Here is an 18,410-nt window from a genome sequence, read left to right as displayed (position 1 = left end):
AAAAATTATGAAACTCTGACAAAATCTGATGGTTAAAACTGACTCACTAACCAAACACTGATGACTGATCAAAAAACACTAATGAGACTTGGTCCATTTTTTGCATACAAGAAAATTTACTGATGTCTGTTATGGTAAATATTTATACTTTGCTTTAATATTTAGACAATTCATATATCTTTAATAATTTTGTATTTTAATATTAGCTTTATAAATGTTATTTTGTTGTATCTAATACAGAGCTGTTTCTGTATGAAGCTTTCCTTTGTTTCTGAAAGTATGGTAAAACTAGATATAACCAGTCTAAGGAATTTAGCAGAATACACAATTTCCGACTTTTTTTTTCCCAACTTATCTCCCTTTTTTAGGTAACGTAATGTAAGCCACTCCCACTTTCCTTGTCTTTGTGGTTTGTAATAAAAACTTGTAACCAGGCATCTGAGTTCAGACAAGTCTGGGACACAGACAGAATTGGTTGTGTGTTCTCTTGTCTCCGATCGATCGACTCCCTGATTTGGTCAAAACTGGCAAACATGTGAAACCTCTTGAGTTTCTCCTAAAACTATTCATATAGGTTTCTCCATCACGTTTGAATGAACCCTTATACATACACATAGTTACTGGTAACACATGACAATTGTGCAGATTTCGTAACAAAAATTTCCTTACAGGGGATGTCCCCTTCCAGAACAGCTTTTCCTATACATTCCCTTAGTAGTAAAAAAACTAATTGTACTTTACCTACCCTGCTGGGTCCAGGACTGCATCTCTGTGGCAGCTGCAGGTGTCTGTTTTCTGCAGCTCTGATGTCACATCGACAGCGCTGCAGACTCAGCAGCTCTGTTTATGTAGTTGACACAAGCTGCTCACAGCCACTGAGCTTACTGATTGGCTACTGTGACATGTAATTTTTGCAACAAATAGGGCATGATAGGAATTTGAAAGTCCATGGTGAATAATTTGTGGTGTGATAAAACCTCATTTGCTATCGTTGTATTGTGCCATGTTGCAAAATTTTGGAGCAGATTTCAAAAGTGAAATTCTGCGACAAGTATAGCAACACCCTAAAGCCACAATCACACATTCAGAATTTGATCAGTATTTTCCCTCAGTATTTGTAAGCCAAAACCAGGAGCAAAACCTCTGATTGTTCTGATTTTGGCTTACAAATACTGATGTAAAATACTGAACGTGGCCTAAGGGTATATGCATATGATGACTTTTTCAGGCAGGCAACATTTTTTCTTGAAGCATCTTTTTAGTGGTTCATTTTTGGTCATTTCCTGAACACTTTTTAGAAGAGCTTTTTTTTTTATTGCCAGCGATTTTTTCAGTCTTTTTCCAACATTTTGTGGTGTCTTTTGTACTAGCATTTGCAAAAAGTTTTTTTTCAACTCCATACAACAATGAATAGGTGGCGCTATAGAGTACAAGTCCTCTTTTTCTCTGAAGAGGCAATTTGCATACAACAATGAAGAAACTATTAGGCTGAGTGCCCACTATGCGTTTTTCAAGCGTTTTTGCCACGGAATTTCCGCAGCGAAATCGCTTAAAAAACGCTTGGTTAATACGTGCCCCATGGTCCCCAATGACAATCCGCATGTGCTGTGCACATGCTGCGGAAATTTTCGCTGCGGATTATCATTGCGGAAAAATACGCAGCATGTCCATTAATTTTGCTGACATGCAGCATAATTGCCGTCATTGACTTGCATTGAAACGCTGGATATCCGCATCACTACATGTGCACACACGGATATGAAGCGATTCAATGTGCGGATGGTACCCAGGCCTGGAGAAGAGGAGACTCTCATCCAGACCTGGATACCATACAAACTGTAAAAAAAAAGAATTTAAAATAAAAAATAAAGATTATATTTACGTTCTGATGGCCCCCGGTCTCCTCAGCGATGCGTGCGGTGTGTTGGGCGGCTCGCGGTGGTGCGAGGACCTGACATGACGTCATTTAGTCATGTGACAGGTCACGCGACCGCTGACGTCGGCGGTCGCGTGACCTGTCACATGACTCAATGACGTCATCGCAGGTCCTTCACACTACCGCGCGACACTGGGGAGACCGGACGGAGCGGAGAAGGAGACCGGGGGCCATCGGAAGGTAAGTATAATCTTTATTTTTTATTTTTCACCATTGTTATTCTTTTTTTTTAACTATTACTTGGTCACACTATATAAATCTATGCCGGTTGCATAGATTTATATAGTGTGACCAAGTTGTCAAGCACTTTCCAAGTGGTGCTAAAATCGCTTGGAAAAGCGTTTGATAACCCGCATGCGGAAATGCATGCAAAAACGCTTGACAAACGCTTCTACCTGGGGGGAAAAACGCATTTAAAATCCGCATGTGTTTTTCCTGCCAGGGAGAAGTGTAAAAAATATGCAGCATTTCTACATCGTGGGCACTTAGCCTTAGTGGTTTTTGAAGCAAAACCGCTAGCAAAAGTAAATCCGGGCTACCTTTGGGCATCTGTGCAGTTTTCCCTTTGACTTCTATTATGAAGTATTGAGCGTCTTCAGAGGGGAAGCTGCCTGAAGAATAGTCTGGTCACTTATAACTGATTAGTGCCTTTTTTCATGTGGTTTTTAGAACAGAACCCACCTGAAAAAAAGACTTTTGTGCACATATCCAAAGTGTCTGTTGTGCTCTGCTGTTCCAAGATGTACGGTAATAACTGTAAAAATCCTAAAGATGGATGCCTTGTACTTATATAGAATAGCACCTTCCTACAGAAATAGATATTCAAAGAGCCACTGAAGAACAAACTATAACAAGTAGTAAGCTTTGTTCAAAGTCTGTTTTTACCTTTTAGTCATTATGTAAATCTGTGTGATTTACTTAATGTGGTATTCTTAGTAATGACCTGGCAGGTCCGAGAAATTGGATTATTTATGAATTCATTATTTAGTGTTGCATTTGTTGTATATAGTTTACTAATCTATTAAATGTATCTAAGTTCTTTACAACTGGAGGCAATCAATTATGGCTGTCAGGCGTCCTTTCTCTTTAATGTTGGAGACCATTACTGAGTATTACTATAAGGAATACCCAGCTTTCACTATGCAAAATGGTTTTATAGAACATGGATACCTTTCGGGCATTTTTTTACTTGCACATATTTGTAGCTAAAAATAATTTTTTCAAAAATATTTATTAAAAAAATTATTGGACTATTTGTTTTTACAGTCTCTATCATAGTACATAGCGGACTGCAGAATCAGTTAGGCTACATTCACATTGCGTCTTTGCCACGCGTCAGTGGCTCCATCAGGGCTTCCATCTGAAACCCTGAAAAACAGTATTTGGGCTGAATACCGGTAAGGCCTTTGAAAGCAACCCGACACCAGGTTTTCCCAATGTAAAGTACGGCCACCACCTTTAAAGAGAACCTGTCAAGAGGATTTTGCTGAGTACAGTACACACATGGCCATATTGGCTCTGTTATACTGATTAAAATGATACCTGCGGTGAGGAAATCCATTTTGTGGATTTTGTTTAATCTGCGTTTGAAGTTTTCTTGTAATCATATCTTCGTGCATAGCTTAGTACAAAAACTAACTTTTATTATACCCCCATACGGTGCGGTCCAGCCCGATGGGCATCACTGTTCTTCTTTCGCTGTCCTCCTTCCCTGCTTCATCCACACAGCGACCCCAATCGTGCTCCAGCTCAGGCATACTTCTCCCTACTGAAGACAGAGAAAAGTAGTGTGATGTGCATGCGCCGGGAGCGGCCAAAGATCGCGTATGATCAGGAAGTAAAGCCTGTGCATGCGCGTTACAGTACTTCGCTCGGCCCTCAGCATGACAGAGAGAAGTGCGCCTGCGCAGGAGCGCGATTGGGGGACACTGTGTGGATGACGTAGGACACGTCATCCACATGAAGCAGGGTAAGAGGACGGTGTTTGCAGTGAGAGCGCAGTCGCCAAAGTAAGAACAGCAATGCCTATCACATAAGACCACACCGTATGAGGGTACAATAAAAGTTATTTTTTTGTACTATACATAGGGGATTAAAGGCTTATTTACAGGTTCTAGAATAATGTAAAAGAGGTATTAAAGGTGGTGGCCTTACTTTTTTATTGGGAAAACTTGGTGACAGGTTCCCCTTATTGAAGCACACAAAATCACTTTGTACTTTGTCTGACCTCTTTTTTGGCAGTGTCTGACTTTTTTAAGCTAGCTCAAGAGCACAATTGATAACAATTTTATACCCAACTCAAAAAAGCACAACATGAACCCAGCCTCAGCAGTAAATCTATCAATGAGCTCTTTCTGACTGCAGTGTCTGTAGCCCTTATCTCTCCTCTCCTGAGCAACTGCTAAGCTGATTCAGTATATGACCACAACAAACGTCAACTTTGATTTGGTCATAGAACAGCTTAGAAGATTGATCAGAAGAAAGATAAGGCTACAAACCTGAGCCATCAGAGTGGTGAGCAGGCCACATAATTGCTATGGCCCCGTAAGCAAAGGGGGTTGGGACAGAAGCTGAACAGCCACACCCCCTGCTTGACACCCACCCAATTCTACCAACATCTGGCAATATATGAAGAAGCAGAAGCCTTGAGGAATTGTATGGAGTGGGTGCACTTGTTGAGGTACTAGCTGTTTTACACAGAAGATACTCTCTGATAACTGCTGCGATTGGAGTTAGCTCAGATAACAGCAGTTTATAACCCCTTATATGCCTTGGTAAACAGGGACCATGGTATCTAAGTGCTTAGAGGAAGGTCTTTTTTCTATTCTATTAGGACCCTGTTATGTGGCTGCGGGAGCCCTATGGCTTGTGTATTGACCTCCAGGGACATGTGTGAGGGGCCCAATTTGGATCTTTGCTATGGGGCTCCCAGATTTCTCTATACCCCAATTATATGAGGGCTTTGAATACATATAGTGATTAAGTCACTTTATCCTTTACCTACTGGTAGTGGACTTAAAATCTTAGGTTTGTAAGTCTTAGGAAAGATCAAAAGCTAAATTTAATTTATTTTACTTTTTCCTTTATTGACCAGATGAAGTAAGCCTCGGAGCATTCTCACTCCGCCCGCCTGCTTCCCACTATCTCCATGTTTACTTTTCACTTGCCCCCATCTTCTACCCTACATTGATCTCAGCATTGTGACCTGAAAATACTTCTGCAATTGCTTCATAGTAAAGATGAGAAGAATATAAGAAGGTAAGTTGTTTTGTTCTGTAGAACTATAAAAGATTTGCCCATGACTTTACTAAAATAAGAAAATCAGTTTTATTCCTTCAAAAGTTTTAGAGTGTTGTAGAATCCAAAGTGGTGCAGGGGCTTTACAAATATAGTGTGGGATCTCATAAAAAGCAATCCATTCTGGAAGTCTTATAAGTTACTATATTATATGATATATCACGTGTCTGACTATAAAGAAAGAGATCCATCACCAAGAATAATAAAAACATAAAGTATGTGACCGAAGGGCATCAACTATTGATGGCATAAGCAGACAGAATACGAGTAACAAGGATGTGTTGTAATATTAGTTATTGACTGGAATTGAACATGCACATGGTCTACAATGCTACTTGTGATGTATAGGGCCGCAGCATCTGATTAATGACCTCAATTGAACATCTGTCTTGTTGGAGTCAATTATTTCTCAAGTGAATCTATTGTTTTGGGATTATCGAGCTTCATTTCACATGTTACATCTTCTCTGAGGCTAATGATCTGTATACTAAATTCTGAAGTTTGGGTGTCAATCTAGCCTGGTCAAGACAACAACTTGTGTGTGCTACATAGATACATAGAAAGGAGTTTATGCATTGGTATACAAGGCTATTATTTCTGCTGGGGTCCATTTGAATTAAAGGGAACCAGTCAGCTGATACATGCTGTCCTATCCATGGGCAGCACATATCAGCTCCTGGCTGTCGTATCCCAGCCATGTACAGTACAGACCAAAAGTTTGGACACACCTTCTCATTTAAAGATTTTTCTGTATTTTCATGACTATGAAAATTGTACATTCACACTGAAGGCATCAAAACTATGAATTAACACATGTGGAATTATATACTTAAAAGAAAAGTGTGAAACAACTGAAAATATGTCTTATATTCTAGGTTCTTCAAAGTAGCTACCTTTTGCTTTGATGACTGCTTTGCACATTCTTGGCATTCTCTTGATGAGCTTCCAGAGGTAGTCACCGGAAATGGTTTTCACTTCATAGGTGTGCCCTGTCAGGTTTAATAAGTGGGATTTCTTGCCTTATAAATGGGGTTGGGACCATCAGTTGTGTTGTGCAGAAGTCAGGTGGATACACAGCTGATAGTCCTGCTGAATAGACTGTTAGAATTTGTATTATGGCAAGAAAAAAGCAGCTAAGTAAAGAAAAACGAGTGACCATCATTACTTTAAGAAATGAAGGTCAGTCAGTCTGAAAAATTTGGCAAACTTTGAATCTGTCCCCAAGTGCAGTTGCAAAAACCATCAAGCGCTACAAAGAAACTGGCTCGCATGAGGACCGCCCCATGAAAGGAAGACCAAGAGTCACCTCTGCTTCTGAGGATAAGTTTATCCGAGTCACCAGCCTCAGAAATCGCAGGTTAACAGCAGCTCAGATTAGAGACCAGGTCCATGCCACACAGAGTTCTATCAGCAGACACATCTCTACAAGAACTGTTAAGAGGAGAATTTGTGCAGCAGGCCTTCATGGTAAAATAGCTGCTAGGAAACCACTGCTAAGGACAGGCAACAAGTAGAAGAGACTTGTTTGGGCTAAAGAACACAAGGAATGGACATTAGACCAGTGGAAATCTGTGCTTTGGTCTGATGAGTCCAAATTTGAGATCTTTGGTTCCAACCACCGTGTCTTTGTGCGATGCAGAAAAGGTGAACGGATGGACTCTACATGCCTGGTTCCCACCGTGAAGCATGCAGGAGGAGGTGTGATGGTGTGGGGTTGCTTTGCTGGTGACACTGTTGGAGATTTATTCAAAATTGAAGGCATACTGAACCTGCATGGCCACCACAGCATCTTGCAGCGGCATGCTATTTCCATCCGGTTTGCGTTTAGTTGGACCATCATTTATTTTTCAACAGGACAATGACCCCAAACACACCTCCAGGCTGTGTAAGGGCTATTTGACCAAGATGGAGAGTGATGGGGTGCTACGCCAGATGACCTGGCCTCCACAGTCACCAGACCTGAACCCAATCGAGATGGTTTGGGGTGAGCTGGACCGCAGAGTGAAGGCAAAAGGGCCAACAAGTGCTAAGCATCTCTGGGAACTCCTTCAAGATTGTTGGAAGACCATTTCCGGTGACTACTTCTTGAAGCTCATCAAGAGAATGCCAAGAGTGTGCAAAGCAGTCATCAAAGCAAAAGGTGGCTACTTTGAAGAACCTAGAATATAAGACATATTTTCAGATGTTTCACACTTTTTTGTTAAGTTTATAATTCCACATGTGTTAATTCATAGTTTTGATGCCTTCAGTGTGAATGTACAATTTTCAAAGTCATGAAAATACAGAAAAATCTTTAAATGAGAAGGTGTGTCTAAACTTTTGGTCTGTACTGTATGTCTGTCGCTGAAATGCCGCTGCGTTTAATACTTTTAATCACCCCCAGGAACTGAGCCGCACTATTGACTAGTCATACAGGTGGGTCCCCGGCGGCTCCTCCCTGCCCACTGACAGTGACTGACAAGTCTCTGCCTATACACGCACATAGGCAGAAATAATATGGTCCATCTTTTGCCCGTGACATCCTACGTATTTTGTGTAATATGGTGCCATTCAGAAGCACCTTAGTGCAGCACAAAATGTTTGCTTGGTTCTGTAGTAAAGACCCATAAGAACCTAGTAGAGTGCCCCCCCCCCCATACTTTCATCCTTAAGACTTGGGTTTCACAGTTTGGACTCCAACTCTTGGGGCATCAGTCAGATCATGGCAATGGTGCTCAGCAGTGCCGGGTGCCATGAGGACAGAGGCTCTTCAATGTAGAGTGGAGAGATTTTATCTGCTTTCTTGAGGTTACAGATGGGTGCTGTGTTAGGCAGGAGGTGCACATGTGGCGCCCCTGTGGGTTCAGTCGCCACAGAGGTACTGCATCTCACCCATAGTTGTGGTGCCCCACTCTCAGGTAAGGAAAGAGTACTGCCCAGGACCCACCCACCTGCATCCAACACTACACCATTCCAGACCAGCAGGCGGGGCAAGATGCACTGGCTAATGCTGAGCCCTGTCCCTGGTTGGAAGTGGGGGGAACCGAGAGAGGGGGAACCATGTAGTGGGTGTGGGTGGAGGAAGCAGGACAAGGGAGCACTTGAGTAGGAGTATAAAAAGGGGAACCATCTTGGAAAAGACAGGTCTGTCAGAGGAGTTCAGTCTGAGGAGAAGGAGTGGGAGCAGGAGCTCTGTAGGAGCTCTGCTCAGAGGAGAGGAGAGAGAAGCGGGCCTAAATTGAGAGGCCCAGGAGGACAGGCTGGAAGAGGACGGGAGCAGAAGGAAGGCTCTAGGAGTGAGGGGATCCCAGGGGTACGGTGAGTGCGGAAGCCACCCATGCGCCCGAATCTACAGGAACGTGGAGGGATCAGGCCGCAAAGGGGACCGGCCCTTAACTAGTGGAGAACTACAAGGCTCAGCTAGAAACCGGAGGCTACTGTACTTTCAGGGTGCAGCTGCTCACAACCGCAACTAAATCGCTAAAAGGGTAGCCACATAGGATTCAGGGAACTGCACGTTGCACGCCAAAATCCGAGGCTACCAGCTTGGTATACTGGTTGCGTGGCGCAGGGCAGGAGGGTGAGAGCCAGCGCAGGAAGACGACCCAGGAAGGCACACCGAATGGGGTCCTGTTATGTATTCCTGAAACACCTGGGAGATTGCTGAACCCCTGTCTTGGTAAACACAGGACGGCGTTGGAGGTTACCCTGGCGCTGGTAACCTGGAGTCTGACAACTGTGAGTAAACCTGAAGACTGCACCCCACTGTGTCCTAGAATTATTATCTGCACCATTCCCTGCACTACACTGCACAGCAACATCTACCAAATCACCATCTATACTGCCCTGGAGCTTAGCTCTACCTGTGGAGAGCTGAACCAACTCTGCTGCGTCACCAACAGCTCCAGAGGACCTGCACCGCTGCAGCGGCTCCATATAGCCGCATACCACAGGTGGCGTCACAAACATTATATAAAACAACTTTATTCCCTTTTCTTTATTCCCCTTTTATTGTTGACCGCCCTGGGTCACGGACCGGGTCACCGCCACTGTGACATCCCCAGCACCGACCGGCCCGGCTACCGAGTGCCCCACGGCTCAGGGGGCGCGTCACATACACACAGGTGAGATACAAGACCCCCATTTGGTAGCAGAGCTTGCTGTCTGCATCAAGAAAAGCCCTTGTTGACCCAACACCTGGCAACAAAACTTTTGGTAAAAGAGGCAGCTAATCAGACATTCCCCAGAAGCAGAAGGAGATTGAGGAAATGTGATTTTGTACCTATCAAGATTTTGTGTCTTCCACAGTGAGGCACAAAAACATGTCCCAAAACAATTTGTTAACCCTTTAAGAATCCGGTCATTTTTTGTGATTTCATTTCTCTTCCCCTTCTTCCAAGAGCCATATTTTTTTAATTTTTCTGTCTAAATAGTTGCATAAGAGCTTATTTTTTGTTTTTTTCCTTTTTTACGTGAGGGAAGTGAATAAATTAAGAATTTTGAATTGCACCATTCACTTTACCATTTAATGTACTGAAAACATGAAAAAAAAATTCCAAATGGGGTGTGATAGACTAAAAAAAATTCCAGCATTGTTTTTTGGATTTCATTTTCACAGCATTCATTGTTCTATACAAAAATGACCTAGTAAATTGATTCTACAGCTCAGTAAGATTAGACCAGTACCAAACATATGCTGTTTTTAAATTTTTACTGCTTTTTTAAAAAATAAATAAATAAAAAAATTGTGCTGCCATTATCTGAGGAGCATAATTTTTTTTTATTTTTTTTTATCGAGCAAGCTGTGTGAAGGTTTGTTTTTTTGTGAGGTGAACAGTAGTTTTTATTTGTATCACTTTAGGGTAAATATAACTGTTTTTATTGCATTTTATTACGTTTTTTGGATTGACAAGATGACTGAAAAATGGCAATTACAAATGTGGGGAAACCAAATGCTCTTTTTTTTTAAATTGGAGTGACAAAGGCAATGTTCACACGTTGGGCTTTTGCTGTGTTTTTTTCCGCAGGCAGTTTTTGCTGCGTTTTTATTGTCTCTTGTGCATGCTGACAAAGTTTAGTACCCCCCAAAAGAAGATGATGCAACTTCCTTAGGATTTTGCACCAAAAACGCAGCAAAATCTGATACCTGCGTTTTTTGCTGCATATTTGCACTTACTCATTGCTTTCTATGGGTGAAAAAAAGCTGCAAAAACGCTGAAAGAAGTGATATGCTAATGCTGCAGTTTACAAAAATGCAGCAGTTTTCCAAATCAGTCAGGAAAAAAAAACAATGTGTGTGCATGACCCTTCTGAAATCTCATAGCTTTTGGCGGTACTGTAAATCGCAGCAAAAACGCTATGTGTGAACATAGCCTTAAACACCCTTTAAAACAGGTGTTCGCTGTATACACAGCCAGCACCCGCTGTGCATGGAGCATGCTGAACTCCCGGGCCTGCTTCATACACTTGCACCTGACCTTGAAATACAGAGAGCTCTGTTGAGACAACACTTGAAAGTTATGATTCTGTATTTGGAGTTTAGCAAGAATCTCTAAAAGGGGCTCCAAACCCGAATGCTGACTAAAAGCAATGTGAATTATGACTGTACTGGCCAAATGGGTTCAATCTGTTCCCACATTCTGGATGGTCACAGCAACCCCTAAACCACTGGTCACGACTGCTTTGTCATGCTACTGAAGCTGTTGAAATTATTGTTTCCGTTGAAATCACAAAAAATTGTTAGACCCTTTAGGTAATCATCACGTGAACATCTGTGAATTTAGCGCCCTCTGCACACAATGCAAAGTCCTATATAGAAGTGCATGAGGCCTTAATGCTCCATAATACAGAGCTGCACTGCCTCAGTAAACTGACATTGTGTGATAGGTATGTAGAGAGATACAGTAATCTTTCCTAGAAACTGGTTCAGAATATCTACCAAATCGGACAGGAAAACCCTGGCACACGTCTCAAACACGTCTTCTCCAGAGGTGCTCCAAGTGCGCTGAACGGCTGTGGAGAAAATCTAATCTGCCCGAAGATTTCCTCTATTATAAATTTATGCTGAAAACATATAACTCTGCCCTTCACCTCTCCAAACAAACCTACTTTAACAATCTCATCATCTCACTTTCCAATAATCCTAACGACTCTTTGACACATTTCATTCTCTCCTCAATCAAACAGCACAGGCCCCGACCACCGACCTCAGCGCTGACGATCTGGCCAATTATTTCAAAGAAAAAATTGACAATATCCGACAGGAAATTTTCTCCCAATCCCCAAATGTTATGCATGCTCTCCCCCGCCACATTGTATCTTGCTCACTTTCTGACTTCGAACCAGTCACGGAAGATGAAGTGATCAGGCTCCTTGCATCTTCTCGCCCTACTACCTGCACCAGTGACCCTATTCCCTCACATCTCCTTCAGTCCCTTTCTCCAGCTGTCACCACTCACCTAACTAAAATTTTCAACCTCTCCCTCTCATCTGGTATCTTTCCCTCTTCTTTTAAACATGCCTGCATACATCCATTACTTAAAAAAACATCCCTTGACCAGAACTGCATGGCCAACTACAGACCTGTTTCCAATCTTCCATTTATCTCTAAACTCCTGGAACACCTGGTCCATTCCCGTCTAATCCTCTATCTATTAGACAACTCTCTTCTTGACCCTTTACAATCTGGTTGCCGCTCTTTACATTCTACTGAAACTGCCCTCACAAAAGTCTCTAATGATCTACTAACAGCTAAATCTAATGGTCACAACACCCTGCTGATTCTCCTGGATCTCTCTGCAGCATTCGACACTGTGGATCACCAGCTCCTCCTCACTATGCTCCACACTATTTGACCTCGAGGACACTGTTCTCTCCTGGTTCTCCTCCTATCTCTCTGACCGCTCCTTCTCTGTGTCTTTTGCCGGCTCCTCCTCCTCTCTCCTTCCCCTTACTGTTGGGGTTCCTCAAGGATCAGTCCTAGGCCCCCTTCTTTTCTCCTTCTACACCGCTCCTATTGGACAAACAATCAGCAGATTCGGTTTTCAGTACCATCTCTATGCTGATGACACCCAATTATACACCTCTGCTCCGGACATCACCCCTGCATTACTACAAAAGACCAGTGATTGTCTTTCTGCTGTGTCTAACATTATGTCCTCCCTCTACCTAAAACTGAATCTGTCAAAAACTGAACTACTCGTATTTCCTCCCTCCACTAACCTACCTGTGCCCGATATTGCCATTTCCGTTTGTGGCTCAACTATTACTCCCCAGCAACAAACCCGCTGTCTTGGGGTCATTTTTGATTCAGATCTTTTCTTCACTCCTCACATCAAATCACTCGCTCGTTCATGTCATCTACACCTCAAAAACATCTCAAGAATCAGGACATTTCTCACCTTTGACTCGGCAAAAACTCTTACTGTAGTGTGTCACCCTGGCCTGGATGACACAAGTGTAAATAAAGCTGTGTCTGAGAGCAAGTGGGAGGTTCTCTAGTCAGGGGAACATTAGCATGCAATGCCTCCTGTCTCAGGCCAGTAGGGGGAGCAGGCTGCCCCTATAAAAGCTGGTGCTGGGGGCAGGGTTAGAGAGAACTTGATGGCCTGTCTCAGGACTGAGACTTGTCCCAGAGCAGAGCAGGGACAGAAAGTTGTATTGCACCTAAGAGGAAGTGTGGCAGGAGGAGAGCCACAAGCCAGAGACAAGAGGCGACGAGAGCCTGTCTTGGCAGATAAAAGACTTACTTTACCAGACTTTGGTGTCTGAGGCTGGGAGGATTCTATATCCCCCAGCAGAGAACCAGTCTGCAAGGGACTGTATATTCCTTGGCCTAAGAAGCCTGGAGGCCCTGCCACAACCGAAGGGACCAGTAAAGCCGGACAAGGCTGGGAGCAGAAAGGAACCCACGTCGCAGGCCATACAGGCGAGGATACACGGAAAGCTCGGAAACGTGGGCTGTTACCCTATAACGAGGAGATAGCCAGAAGGAGCGCAGAAAGCACGGTAGGCCTACACCCTCACCCTGACCAGGGCCAATTTCCCCGTTGCTCTCAGACATCCAGGTCCCCTCCTAGCCGGGACTGTTTGTGGGTCAATTTACCTGTTCTAGTAAAGACCCTCGACTGCAACCTGTTGTCTGCGTGCTCCTTGCTCCTCCAGCACTATCAGCACTGGGACTCTCACCACCATCACTCCCACCATCCATTATACTGCCCTGGGACCGCACTCTTCCCGTTGGGAGTCACACTACCCTAGCTGCACACCTCATCAGCCCCAGCGGTCTGCATGCAGCGGCGGTTCCTAATAGCCGCAATCCATGGGTGGCGTAGTCGGACATAATCAACAGCACTTAGCAGACTACCACTGGCTTGACCACCCTGAGCAACGGAACCGGGTTGCCACTACTACCCCCATCGTTCCCCTATTGCCCGGATCCGAGTGCCCCACGGCCCAAGGGGCGAGTCAGTAGCTCTTATTCATTCTCGTCTCGACTATTGCAACTCTACTAATCGGTCTCCCTCTTACTAAACTCTCCCCTCTCCAATCCGTCCTTAATGCAGCAGCAAGGATCATATTCCTCGCCAACCGCTACACCGATGCCTCTTCCCTGTGGCAGTCATTGCATTGGTTACCCATCCAATATAGAGTTCAATTTAAACTTATCATGCTTACCCACAAAGCGCTCCATGCTTCAGTACCCCCCTACATCTCCTCCCTTGTCTCAGTCTACCACCCTACACGTGCCCTCCGTTCTGCCAATGACTTAAAACTAAAATCCTCCATAATCTGAACTTCCCACTCCCGTCTCCAATATTTCTCGCGTGTTGCGCCAATTCTTTGGAATGCACTACCCAGGACAGTTCGATTAATTCCCAATACCCACAGTTTCAAGCGGACCCTAAAAACCCATTTCTTTAGACTGGTGTATCGCCTCCACACATTATCTGTCCATCCCAGTTTTCCCTCATATTAAAATCTTCTTCAATTTCAGGTTCATACCATCCATGTACTTAATAGCCTCGGTCAGGACTGTACACATACTGGCTGGCGACCAGTCCATGTATTATTCTTTATCCTATTTAGTATATCAACGCTGCATTATACAATATATGTACACTTTACCTTTTGTGTCTCCTCCATTTCCTCATAGACTGTAAGCTTGCGAGCAGGGCCCTCCTTTTGATTTGAGATATGCTTATTCTGTATTGTCTGTATAAGTCCCCCCTAAAATTGTAAAGTGCTGCGGAATATGTTGGTGCTATAAAAATAAAAAAATATTATTATATTATGTAGAGTGCATCCATTCACCTTTTCTGCATCGCACAAAGACACGGTGGTTGGAACCAAAGATCTCAAATTTGGACTCATCAGAGCAAAGCACAGATTTCCACTGGTCTAATGTCCATTCCTTGTGTTCTTTAGCCCAAACAAGTCTCTTCTGCTTGTTGCCTGTCCTTATCAGTGGTTTCCTAGAAGCTATTTTACCATGAAGGCCTGCTGCACAAAGTCTCCTCTTAACAGTTGTTGAAGAGATGTGTCTGCTGCTAGAACTCTGTGTGGCATTGACCTGGTCTCTAATCTGAGCTGCTGTTAACCTGCGATTTCTGAGGCTGGTGACTCAGATAAACTTATCCTCAGAAGCAGAGGTGACTCTTGGTCTTCCTTTCCTGGGGCGGTCCTCATGTGAGCCAGTTTCTTTGTAGCGCTTGATGGTTTTTGCAACTGCACTTGGGGACAGATTCAAAGTTTGCCCAATTTTTTGGACTGACTGACCTTCATTTCTTAAAGTCACTCGTTTTTCTTTACTTAGCTGCTTTTTTCTTGCCATAATACAAATTCTAACACTCTATTCAGTAGGACTATCAGCTGTGTATCCACCTGACTTCTGCACAACACAACTGATGGTCCCAACCCCATCTATAAGGCAAGAAATCCCACTTATTAAACCTGACAGGGCACACCTGTGAAGTGAAAACCATTTTCGGTGACTACCTCTTGAAGCTCATCAAGAGAATGCCAAGAGTGTGCAAAGCAGTCATCAAAGCAAAAGGTGGCTACTTTGAAGAACCTAGAATATAAGACATATTTTCAGTTGTTTCACACTTTTTTGTTAAGTATATAATTCCACATGTGTTAATTCATAGTTTTGATGCCTTCAGTGTGAATGTACAATTTTCATAGTCATGAAAATACAGAAAAATCTTTAAATGAGAAGGTGTGTCCAAACCTTTGGTCTGTACTGTATATATATATATATATATATATATATATATATATGTATATATATATGTATATATATATATATATATACAGTATATATTCCCTATAGTCTGTATATATTGCTCTGCATATCTCATACTGTGACTTTTGCTCGCTTTATTTTCCCTCTCACTATCCATCTCCTATGAGTTTTTATCCTCTTAATATATTGCAGTCATCATATTATTTTACACGGTGTACTTTCAATTGCTCATTTTGCCATTCTACATCACTGCAAAGTCCCTGGCAGGGGAAGGGGCATTGTAGTTGGGTCAGGAGTTGAAAACGGGGTGGACCTGGGCTGCCAGGGACTTTGCAGTGATGTAGATTTGTAGTTCTAATGATGACTCATGTAGGGAAGAGATTTCCTGTTTCTACATAGAGCTTAGAAGGATTCAGATAGTCAGTTTTTAATCACATGATGTCATAGACCAAATGAAAAAGAGAAAAATTAACTGGATAGAAAGGCAAAATGAGCAATTGTTAAGTACACAGTGCTATATAATATGATGGCTGCAATGTATTAAGAGAATAAAAACTTTTATGGTAGTGCTTCTTTAAGGTCACAGGTACTTTCTATATCAGACTAAAGGTCACTATGTCTAGAATCTAAATTGAAGCCACTTATTGTAATGCTAGTGATATTGGATCAGGGGATCTAAATACACAAATACTCATTATATTATAGACTACTGATCACTCGACTTATAAGCTGATGCATTGAATTTACTTATAGTATTGTTAGTTATATTGATACATGGGATGTTTTTCGCCCACCTGGTAGTTTTTCTGTATGTTTTGCTTTTCATTTTGCTTTTTATAAACTTGTGTATCAATACAAGTGATTTTTATTGCTTTCAATATCCTGAGTCCTGTACACCTTTCTTTATAAGTAGTTGTTTGCATACTTCTCATATAAGCACCTATTCCTTGCTGTGGGATATTTCTGTAAGATTGGTATTTAATATTAAAGGTTAAAACAATGATATTTTTGCATGTAGAAGAGCAAATAATCTAGAATGCTACATGCAGCGTATAGGGCCGCAGCATCTGATTAATGACCTCAATTGAACATCTGTCTTGTTGGAGTCAATTATTCCTCAAGTGAATCTATTGTGGTGGGATTATGAAGCCTCATTTCACATGTTACATCTTCTCTAAGGGCTAATGATCTGTTTACTAAACTTCAGTGCTTGGGAGTCCGGCCAGCGACAATAGTCCTGATGTCTCAATTAAGACGTGGATAATTACAAGACCTAATAACTATTCAGTGTAAATATGTATATTCCATGTGATATCTTGACAGAATATCACAGACAGGAAGCTCCGCAACTACAATGAATATTTTCATTGAGGGCATATAAACACATACAGTGTCACAAACACAAAGCATACAGACTTTACCCTTTCTATGCATTGATCATTTCCATTTCACAGTGACTCTAAGCCTCACACGAGCAGTGCACTGTAATCAGTAGTATAGAACAATAGGACCAGAGACCCTGCACAGAAGGTTGAGCTTCATGGTGAAATTATTAGCTATTAATGAATATTCACTGGCTGTGTTGTACCAGTAGCATCAGTACAGATGGTCAAATCTTGCCTGGGTAGCATCACGTAAACGTTCCAGCAGATACTTGCTTTATACTTACAGATTTGATATATTTCCCAGAATCCTAGCATATAGTTCCCAGGGTGGTAATGAGCTGGTATGAGAGCTTAGGGACGCCTGCCCACCTGCCACCATCTGTTTAGCCCCCTACATACACTATATAAATGCTGGACTTTTGCAGACAGAATGTTAAAATTATTAATGAAGGTATTTGGTCCACTGTGAGTTTGCTAAGCAGTGGCTGATGCCTTATCAGAGATGAGAACCTAGAAAATTCACATTTATAGCCTAGACCTGCGAGCCAAGGATTATCGCACACAAGGATCTTCATGATGTTTTAAGGCATTTCTAGCCGTTCTGTTCATCTTCAACTCCAGTGAGTGCCTTCTCTTTTGGGGTAAAGATATGAAGTCCGCTTCTAAGCCTGACGAAGATTCCACTGGTGATTGTCAGGTACAACTTAAGGGAACCTCAAAATGCCCACTCAGGAATATGCCAGCCAGAGTGAAAGGGTTAACAAAGAGGAGACTGGCTGCCAATGCCAGGGAAAGGAGGAGGATGCAAGGACTGAACACAGCTTTTGATAGCCTAAGAAAAGTGGTGCCACAGTGGGGAGAGGACAAGAAGCTGTCCAAGTATGAGACTCTACAGATGGCCCTCAGTTACATCATGGCTCTGAACAGGATCCTATCAGAGGCAGAGAGATACAGAGATGGAGGGGACTGGTCTACACTTCATCACTATGATCAACTGAAACAAGACCACTGTCAGCACTACCTGGGATTTGGGTCTCCTGATGCATGTGATCTCTTCCTTACAGAACCATTTTCCCACTAAACTGATTGGAACTTGACCTACACAGGATGAAAATGAAGAAGTGAACAAAGATGCATGTGATGAAGGTGTCATTTTACAGGCAAGAAACTCTCACTATAAGAACATTTCAGCATAGTTTGCATCTTCAGTAAAAGGATTATTTCTAATAAACTTGTTTATAAGTTAAGTTGGCAAAAACTGTACATTTTTAAGTCATATAATGTAATGTAAAATATATCTTCCTGTGAAGTTGACATGGTCCATATTATCATTTGTATTTTTGCATCTAACAGATTTACGCAGTAGCACTGTACAACCTTCTAGGCTATGACTGCATTCATAGTAAGTTACAATGTAACGTGTTAAGGGATATTTGTCGCAATACATGAAAACATTATTTTAAGTTGGGTATGGCAGAATGACTGTAAATTCACATTCAGCTTTATTTGGCTATGTTATATGACTAGACCATCCTACACTAACTGATGTTCTAAAGGATACATTTGT

The sequence above is a fragment of the Phyllobates terribilis genome, unplaced genomic scaffold, assembly GCF_046119375.1.
Source record: "Phyllobates terribilis strain yellow unplaced genomic scaffold, ASM4611937v1 Scaffold_5__5_contigs__length_657084704, whole genome shotgun sequence".
Classification (NCBI taxonomy): Eukaryota; Metazoa; Chordata; class Amphibia; order Anura; family Dendrobatidae; genus Phyllobates; species Phyllobates terribilis.
Note: the sequence above shows the minus strand (reverse complement) of the source record.